The 10,246-nt window shown below is 43.5% G+C and overlaps 1 long non-coding RNA gene across 1 annotated transcript; it reads left to right on the forward strand.

Annotated features, from left to right (window-relative positions):
* Window positions 1-1,089: 1,089 nt before the first annotated feature.
* Window positions 1,090-2,101, forward strand: LOC121815507. Its single transcript, XR_006055150.1, has 2 exons — window positions 1,090-1,862; window positions 2,061-2,101. It is a non-coding gene; the product is annotated as an uncharacterized LOC121815507 (long non-coding RNA).
* Window positions 2,102-10,246: the final 8,145 nt, after the last annotated feature.

Consider the following 10,246-nt stretch of genomic DNA (forward strand, 5'->3'; position numbering starts at 1 on the left):
ACCTAGTGGGAGTTTCCCCCCACAGAGGGACAAAAGGACCCCCTGATGATCCTCTAATCGCCTGAGCCAAGGTGTGAAATTGGGTGTGGGTCCCCAATCAGCCAGAGTTTCAGGTGGGTTCATTGTGAAACCTGGCCCACCTTGTCATGCGAATTCCTGAGGTCAGATGGCCCAGGATGTGAGTGGGCGTTAAGGCGTCTGGGAAGGGATCTCAAAACTGGATTATAGATGGCAGAGAGTTGGTGTCGTAAACCCCCGCCTCTGTTCAAAGATGGTCGCTCACAGTGGACATAGATGGCTTCTTTCACTCCTCTTTCAAACCATCTGTCCTCTCTGTCCAAAATGTGAACATTGGCATCCTCGAAAGAGTGTCCTTTATCCTTAAGATGCAGATGGACTGCTGAGTCTTGTCCTGTGGAGGTGGCTCTTCTTGTGTGCCATGCGCTTGTGAAGTGTTTTGGTTCTCCATGCAACCCGTTCTCACTCCCGACGCGTAAAATAATGACGATTTGTCACGTCCCTTAACTTCTCATGCTGACGCCTAAGGTACCCTTCCACGTTTTTATGTGACGCTGTGGGTTGTCAATTCATTCCAATATGAACCCGCTCGCGGCGATCAGAGACGCTTCGAGCAGAGGCTCCAGCCATCCATTTACTCCAATAATAACCCCGTCACGGCGAAACATGACGCCGTGAAGCACAATCTAACTGGAGAACCGGGGACCCTCTCCGCGAACGGGTTTTTCTCCCTAATTTAATGCTTTCTTTTAATGACATCGTTAACATTTCTCAACAAAAACACGAAAGTATCACTGATAATTCAACAATAAAATCGCTTCATGTTGTGGCCATCACACAGTGTTTTCCAAACTGATTCACGATCTGAAAGTGCGCAGATTTAACGTACATAATCCTTTGTTAGGTTTATTATTTTCATTTCACACGTAAAACACATTTATAGATTCATTCACCACTCCTGTTAGTTTTGGATGCGCTCGGCTCCAACCAATCAGACGCAACCTGTGTAAGCAAAGGCTGATGGGAGAACGGAGAGACCCGTTTATAAGAATAAGAAAATGATCGCTTCATGTTGTGGCCATCACACAGTGTTTTCCAAACTGATTCACGATCTGAAAGTGCGCAGATTTAACGTACATAATCCTTTGTTAGGTTTATTATTTTCATTTCACACGTAAAACACATTTATAGATTCATTCACCACTCCTGTTAGTTTTGGATGCGCTCGGCTCCAACCAATCAGACGCAACCTGTGTAAGCAAAGGCTGATGGGAGAACGGAGAGACCCGTTTATAAGAATAAGAAAATGAGGCGGAACTGATTGATTCTAATACAGGTATGTAAAAAATACATATATTTAAAGTAATACCTTGATGTGTGTTTCAAAGTTTGTTTTTTCATAAAAGCTTCAAACAAACAGAGGTGACTGATCTCAGAAACGGTGTAATGTATTTAAAAATGGCCACAGCTACCGTCAGCATGCTTGCTAGGTAACACTACACGTGTCTACTGCAGCATTAGCCATTTAATCCAACGATGATGGATTAAATCTATTACAAACGTTAAAGGACTTGTGTGCTGCAAAATACCCTCACATAGTGCGTAAAGCAGTTTTTGCGCTAAGAGTTCTGCTAGCTCTTTACAAACTGATGATGCTAACGTTAATTGCTAACATTAACCGGAGCGCCAAGACTGAAAATCATTTGAATTGCGTTAGTTATGTGTTTATGTCACTGAGTTCTGCAAAAATCTCTTTCCTCTGTAGCTTGAAAATGAGTGATTCAGAGGATCCCGAGCTGGAGGAAGAGCTTCAGGCTGCTGACCAACTCCTTCAAGATATGCAGGTAACATTTTTAGTGGAAACAGTTGTTAAAGAGGGGACACGCTTGTCTAATATTTTGTACGGAGTAAACGTTATGTTATTTGAATTTTTTTTTAAGTTTATGTCAAATTAAGTTTGTTAACTTAAGATGTTTGATAATCTTTGCTTTAATCATAGACTGTATTTTAGGTGTTCCCTTTTTTCCTTGTTAATTGCGTAGAATGATGCACAGAGTGAACCTCAGCCAAGACCAGTGCGCTGGAAAAAACGTGACAGACAGGGAGCCTTTATTCCTCAAAGACCATCAACCAGTCGAAGTACTAGCTGCATGCCACGTGGTCAGTGTTCACACAACCATTGATTTTATCTCACAACTTGTTTTCACCAAAGAATTTCAGTAAGTAAATATTCTTCAAGAGATTATCTTGTTTCGGTCGAGTTCCCCATTCAAATGCATGTAACAGTGAGAAACGCACTGTCTTGGCGAAAGAAAGCGTTTTTGTACAACTTCATATAAATAGCTGTAACTTTTGATAGAAGACTCAGACAAACATGTTTATGGCTTTATCTTATAGAACTCAAGGTCCCCGTGCTGGGAAAACAGGATTTGCAGCTGTTTGAGCTAAGATTTCCAAGTTATACACATAATGAAAACCTATACTTTGTTTCGGTCGAGTTCCCCATTCAAATGCATGTAACAGTGAGAAACGCACTGTCTTGGCGAAAGAAAGCGTTTTTGTACAACTTCATATAAATAGCTGTAACTTTTGATAGAAGACTCAGACAAACATGTTTATGGCTTTATCTTATAGAACTCAAGGTCCCCGTGCTGGGAAAACAGGATTTGCAGCTGTTTGAGCTAAGATTTCCAAGTTATACACATAATGAAAACCTATACTTTGTTTCGGTCGAGTTCCCCATTCAAATGCATGTAACAGTGAGAAACGCACTGTCTTGGCGAAAGAAAGCGTTTTTGTACAACTTCATATAAATAGCTGTAACTTTTGATAGAATACTCGGATACACATGTTTATGGCTTTATCTTATAGAACTCAAGGTCCCCGTGCTGGGAAAACAGGATTTGCAGCTGTTTGAGCTAAGATTTCCAAGTTATACACATAATGAAAACCTATACTTTGTTTCGGTCGAGTTCCCCATTCAAATGCATGTAACAGTGAGAAACGCACTGTCTTGGCGAAAGAAAGCGTTTTTGTACAACTTCATATAAATAGCTGTAACTTTTGATAGAAGACTCGGATACACATGTTTATGGCTTTATCTTATAGAACTCAAGGTCCCCGTGCTGGGAAAACAGGATTTGCAGCTGTTTGAGCTAAGATTTCCAAGTTATACACATAATGAAAACCTATACTTTGTTTCGGTCGAGTTCCCCATTCAAATGCATGTAACAGTGAGAAACGCACTGTCTTGGCGAAAGAAAGCGTTTTTGTACAACTTCATATAAATAGCTGTAACTTTTGATAGAAGACTCAGACAAACATGTTTATGGCTTTATCTTATAGAACTCAAGGTCCCCGTGCTGGGCAAACAGGATTTGCAGCTGTTTGAGCTAAGATTTCCAAGTTATACACATAATGAAAACCTATACTTTGTTTCGGTCGAGTTCCCCATTCAAATGCATGTAACAGTGAGAAACGCACTGTCTTGGCGAAAGAAAGCGTTTTTGTACAACTTCATATAAATCGCTGTAACTTTTGATAGAAGACTCAGACAAACATGTTTATGGCTTTATCTTATAGAACTCAAGGTCCCCGTGCTGGGAAAACAGGTTTTGCAGCTGTTTGAGCTAAGATTTCCAAGTTATTCACATAATGAAAACCTATACTTTGTTTCGGTCGAGTTCCCCATTCAAATGCATGTAACAGTGAGAAACGCACTGTTTTGTTTTTTTTTGGTTTTTTTTCCCCTCCTCTCTTTTCCCCCTCTTGGTTTTATGCTGCTCACCCCTGTCCTTGGTTTCTTTCTTTATTCCTTTCACTGCCTCGATCACCTGCTTCGACACTCATCCACAAACATCCTTTATTTCGACACATACGCACCATGCGCTCAACGGCAGCACATTTACATCAGTCAGACAGCGCACACAGTCATATAAGATACACACACACTTAAGCCAAGCCTACTCATATTAGTAACTATGCATACACTAAGTCAGACCCACGGAGCATCTCGCCACACATTTTTTCTCTCTCTCCTTCTCTTTATTTATGAACAAGTGACGTATTCTCTCCACCTGTCTAAGCGACGCACACAGCATACATCCCTAGTTATACACAAACATCTATGGGTACACTGAGGTTCATTACATGGAATATAAATGGAGCTGGCTCCAGAGTAAAGAGGTTAAAAATATTTAACCAACTCAAAAAACTACAGGCAGATGTTGTCCTTTTACAAGAGACCCACAGACCTCTTAGAGGTTCGAATGAACTTAAAACACCTGAGTTTCCTAATGTGTTCTCAGCTTGTTATAATTCTAGACAAAGGGGAGTAGCAATTTTAATACATAAAAATATTAATTTCACAGTACTCGATACAGTTATAGATCCAGAGGGCAGATTCTTAATCATTAAACTATCTATACTTGATAAAAAGCTATGTATTGCAAGTGTATATGGTCCAAATGTTGATGATCCCTCATTCTTTCACGGTTTTTTCAGTGCACTCTCTGAACACTTAGATGGCACACTTGTTCTTGGAGGTGACCTCAACCTTGGACTAAATGAAGACATGGATAGGCTCAATACAGCGGGAACTCAGCGTAATTGGCAGTCCACAAATATAATCAAACAATATATGAGCGACTTTGGTCTTTGCGATGCATGGCGCTCCCGTCACCCCACCAGTAAGGAATATACTTTTTTCTCACATGTCCATCACTCCTACTCTCGTCTGGATTATTTTTTGGTCAGCAGCTCACTGCTGAACGACATTTCAGACACTGAGATTCATCCTATAGCTGTCAGCGATCATGGTCCTGTATCTTTAACACTAATGCACAAGAATAATACTACGCCAAGAAAAAACTGGAGATTTAATATATCACTACTTAAAGATGAAGACTTTATTAAATATTTTAAAAAAGAGTGGACTTCATATTTGGACTATAATGACACTCCCGAAACATCAGCTTCTGTTCTATGGGAAGCAGGGAAAGCTGTGATGAGAGGTAAAATAATTTCTTTCTCATCACATAAAAAGAAAAAAGAAAACAAAAATATTCAGGAATTAGAAAAAAACATCAAATCACTAGAAGAAGCCTACGCGTCCCACCAAGATCAGGAAACATTGAACAAAATACGCAAAACAAAACTAGAATTAAATGAGATAATTGATAAAAAAACAAAATTCTTAGTACAAAGACTACGCCTACAAAATTATGAACATGGTAATAAATCCGGTCAATTTCTAGCAAACCAGCTAAAAATAAATAAAGAAAAAACAACTATATGTGCTGTTCAAGATTCATCTGGGAACACATTATATGAACCGATACAAATAAACAACATTTTCAGGGATTTCTATAAAACGTTGTATTCACCACAAATAAACCCATCTAAAAAAGAAATTGATCAGTTTTTGGACAACATAACTCTTCCAAAATTATTGGACACTCAAGCAATGGCACTGGATTCACCACTGACACCAGGTGAACTCCAGGAAGCCCTGATAAGTATGCACAATAATAAGGCTCCAGGTCCAGATGGCTTTCCTGCAGAATTCTACAAAGAATTCTGGTCGATTCTAGCACCAGTTTTCTACAGAACGTTGTTGGAAATTAAAGAAAAGGGCAGACTTCCATCAAATATGAATTCTGCAAACATTAATCTCCTGCTAAAACCAGGCAAAGACCCTGTATATCCCTCAAGCTATCGTCCAATATCCCTTATAAATGTAGACCTTAAAATAATCTGCAAAGCTCTCTCAAAGAGACTGGAGAAAATAACCCCCCTCTTAATTCATCCTGACCAAACTGGTTTCATAAAAGGTAGGCACTCATCAACAAATACACGTAGATTACTTAATTTGATAGACTACTCATACAGTAAAAACCTAGAAACTACAATATTCTCTTTAGACGCAGAAAAAGCATTTGACAGAGTTAACTGGAAATTTCTATTTGCAACTTTACACAAATTTGGTTTTGGATCCTCTTTCATAAACTGGTTAAAAATATTATATAATTCCCCAACAGCTTGTGTTAGAACAAATGACCAGACATCCTCCAGCTTCTGCCTCTTGAGGGGCACCAGGCAGGGATGCCCACTCTCCCCTTCACTATTTGCAATTTTTATTGAACCACTAGCAGCAGCAATTAGACAGAATTCAGTAATTAAGGGCATAAAATGCAAGAACGTGGAACATAAAATCAGCCTTTATGCGGATGATGTGTTACTCTTTCTCCAAAATTCACAAACCAATATCTCTGGGGTGATTGAATTGATAAACTCTTTTGCAAGAATATCAGATTACTCAATTAACTGGTCAAAATCTACAGTCCTACCGATTAATTGCTCCTTCCATAATTCCTCTTCTACACCACTGCAATCGGGAAATATAAAATATTTAGGTATTAATGTTTCTCCCAAGCTTGCAGATCTAACTAAATTAAACCATATCCCACTTTTAAAGAAGGTAGAAGATGATCTGGCTAGATGGAAATGTCTACCCATATCACTCATGGGAAGGGTTGCCGCTATAAAAATGATGGTCTTACCAAAAATAAATTATTTATTCTCAATGATCCCAACTAAACCGCCACAAGATTGGTTCAGATCTCTAGATTCATGTATGTCCAAATTCCTTTGGAAAAATAAACCCCCACGTATAAGCTTAAAAACACTACAAAAGACCAAGGATAAAGGAGGACTAGAACTGCCTAACTTTCAGCACTACTTCTTAGCCAACAGGCTTCAGTTTATCTCAGGATGGCTAAAACATACCCTCTTAGATGAACCTTGGCTAGATGTAGAACAAGCACTCTGCAATAATCTAGAGATCTCAGACCTACCATTTATCAGCTCAAACATCCAACGACATGAATGCTTTAAAAGCATCAACATCAGCTCTTCTCTGACAGCATGGTGGGAGTTTCTAAAATTGACGGCGTCTTCATTAATCCCATGCAAACGTACACCTATCTGGAACAACCCTGACATATTACAAAACAATAATATGATAAACTTTTCAGATTGGAGTGGTAAAGGAATCAAATATTTAGAACATATACTAGAAGGAACAGAATTTATTTCATTTGACGGACTAGTTACACAATATGGGATCAACAAGAAAAGATTTTTAGAATATCAACAAATTAAATCCATAGTAAAAAAGAAATTTAAACCGGGTCAAGTTGAACTACAAACACCACCAAGTGTGGTTCAATTTCTTACTCTTAAAACCCCCAAATTACTATCCAAAATATACAGAATGCTTTCTAAAACAGATGAATCAATATCACTTCCTATTGCAAAATGGGAAGCGGATTTATCAGTTAACTTAGACCTAAACTTCTGGTCTCAGATTTGCTTAAAAACCTTTCATCTAATTAGAAATCCCAGTCTTCAATTAATTCAATACAAAATATTACATAGAGTGCACTATACAGGTCATCGGATGTTCAAGATGGGCTTTACGTCTACCAACAACTGCTCACACTGCCAAACCAATTCACCGGACAATTATATCCACGCTCTTTGGTTCTGTCCACCAGTTCAGAAGTTTTGGCGCGAGATATGTGAAGACTTATCGAAGTGTCTGAAATGTAACATTCCAACTTCCCCCTTAGTGTGTTTGTTGGGCAGCTTAGATAATGTCACTTCAGAAAAGAATATCGCCCATATGGTTTTCACTGCCCTATGCATAGCCAAGAAAACAGTCCTCATGAACTGGAAAAATAAAAATAATCTTAATTCTAACCAATATAGAAATTATCTATTAGATTACATTAGTCTTGATACAGCCTCTGCCACCACATCAGATCAATTGCTCTGGGCTCCTTTGATCAGCTCCATCACCTAGTGGGGGTGGGGGGTCATAGTTTGGTCCCGCCTTCACTGTTGTGATTGGTGTGGGGGTAGGGACAGGCTTAGGGCGTCGGGGGGTTCCCCGGAGGCATCTTCCTTGGGGGGCTCAACCCGGGGTAGCGGTCATGTCCGGTTAGGGGCTCTGTTGGCTCTCCGGTGACTGTTTCCTCGCGGCTGCGTGCAGCGGGGCTAGGGGAGGGTCTGTGCTGACGGACGTGGGTTACTGACCTGGTAGCCTGGCTGGCCCTGGGTGGGTCCGGGATGGGCGTGAGGTTCTGGGGGCGCTCCGTCTCTGGGCTGGGACCCGGACCGGGCCTCGGGGGCTTGGGTCCTGGTTGGTGTGTTGCCGGGGTTGTGGGCGGGTGGGTGCATGGGGGCCCAGCCCTGGAGCAGGGTGCCGCCGGTGCATCGAGCCACCTGGGGGGCTCTTCAACTGGTGGGGGAGATTGTCACATCTTGCAGGAGCTTTCCTCTCCCAGGAGCTCCCTCTGCAGGAGGGGGAGATACAGGAGAGGTGGAGGAAGATCTCAGCCTGGGTGTTTATTGTCTTATGTAGTCTGGAAGATGAGTGGATGGTGGGGTGGGTGCAGTTTTCTCTGTGGTGGGGTTGGGTGGACTGTCCCGGGCTCTGTGGGGCCGGGCGGCGCTGCTGCACTGGGCCCGGTCTGGATGGGCCTGGGCCCCCTTTCCCTGGCGGGTCGCGGAGTATGGGGGTGCCTACTGGGGTCAGCGGGGGAGCTGGCCCCAGGGAGGGGTCACTTGCCCCTCCCTTCCTTCCCTCCCCATCTCCAGCTGCCTCCCTCTTCCCGCTCCACCACAACCACCCACACATGCAGGGCCTTGGAGTAGGGGTATGTCACCAGGGTGCAGAGGAGGCTACCCCCCCCTCTGTCCCCTTCTGGCTGCCTCTGCCTCAATTTTATCCCACAACTTAGACATTCACATTACTCACACTCTCATTACACATACATATAGGATCTTGGGGGTGGGCACGATACACGGAGTCCAAAGTACCATCAGGGTGTACACCCCACCCCTGGCATCGTTGCCCACCTCTCAATTTTAAATACACGTAGACATTGAGGGCTAGCAGGAGGGACCATGCGCTTACCTGCTGCTCTCTGGCAGGTAGCTCCATGCCCTCCTGGGTTTTAAATGCACCTTAGAACACACATGCATCAACATTACAATGAGCGGGTGGAGGGAGGTTTGGAGTCTTCTCTCACCCCCGTTCTCTGCGACCTGCTGGAGCAGGGGGGCTAGGAGGAGGAGTTGGCCGTCCGACTGCGGTCTGGAGTGTGGAGCCTTCCTGCTGCTGCGGAGTCGGGGCGGTCTGCCTCCCCCCACCGCAGGGAAAAGGGAAACACCACCTGGGTCTGGGTGCAGTTCCCCCCTCCAGGGGCGGGGGCACCTAGACCCGGTTTGTAGAGTACGCTTGGGGAGTGTGATCGTGTGTACAACGTCTCTTTATGTCTGTCTCCACGTTGGTTGAGTGTGGAGTAAGTGCATATGAGAGCATGAAGGTGGGAATGGATGTTTGTATCTGTGTGTGCCTGTATGTCTGTGTCTATATGTCAGGTTGGGTGTCAGGCGCCACCTCTCTGGGGACATCTCAGGCCCTCCAAGGTTTGGAGGCCTATCTCCCCCTACCACCACTTCCCCTGCCAGTGGTGGACCCCCTCAGACATCGGTGCGTTGGTGGTTCTTTGTGTCCGGGGATGGGTGCGATCCAGGTACACACCGGCTCACTCCTTGGCGGCCGCTTATCGGGGCCTGGAGCCTGGGGCTCGCTCGGGCCACTTCGGAGGTGGGGTGCCCCCGGCCTCTCGGCCTGGGGCTCGGTCACTCAGGCACAGCTGGCTGCCGGCGGAGCTCACGGGCTCGTCACTGCAACTCCCCCTGGCTTCTGCTCCGCGGCTGCTGAGTGAACCCTCATCTGGGACTCTCCTCAGCTCTTTCCGGAAGAAGGCCTGGCCTCTTTCCACTTTTGCGAGGACACCATATTTCTGATCGCCCAGTGAGTAGCAGCTGACTCAGACGACGTCTCACAAGTCATGGCTGCGTCCTCTTCTCCATCCTCCAACAACTGAAGGAGCTCCTGACGAAGCACCTCAGTTCCAACACTAACAGAAAAAAAATAAAGAAACTCTTCCACAAAGTGAAAAACACTCTAGGCAGTATGTTTCTTAGGACTCCACAAAAGCCCTGCATAACTCAACTATAACAACAAATATAAAAGTAAACAGAAATCACAATATATACAAGAAGGTAAAGTACCTTTTGTTGGGTTGACACTGGCAACATAACTAGGTTCTTCACGTGGACATTGATGCTGCTCTCTGGACACTGGGGGGGAGAT

The sequence above is a fragment of the Haplochromis burtoni genome, unplaced genomic scaffold, assembly GCF_018398535.1.
Source record: "Haplochromis burtoni strain Fernald_Lab_line unplaced genomic scaffold, NCSU_Asbu1 Contig_232, whole genome shotgun sequence".
In the NCBI taxonomy this organism is placed as follows: Eukaryota; Metazoa; Chordata; class Actinopteri; order Cichliformes; family Cichlidae; genus Haplochromis; species Haplochromis burtoni.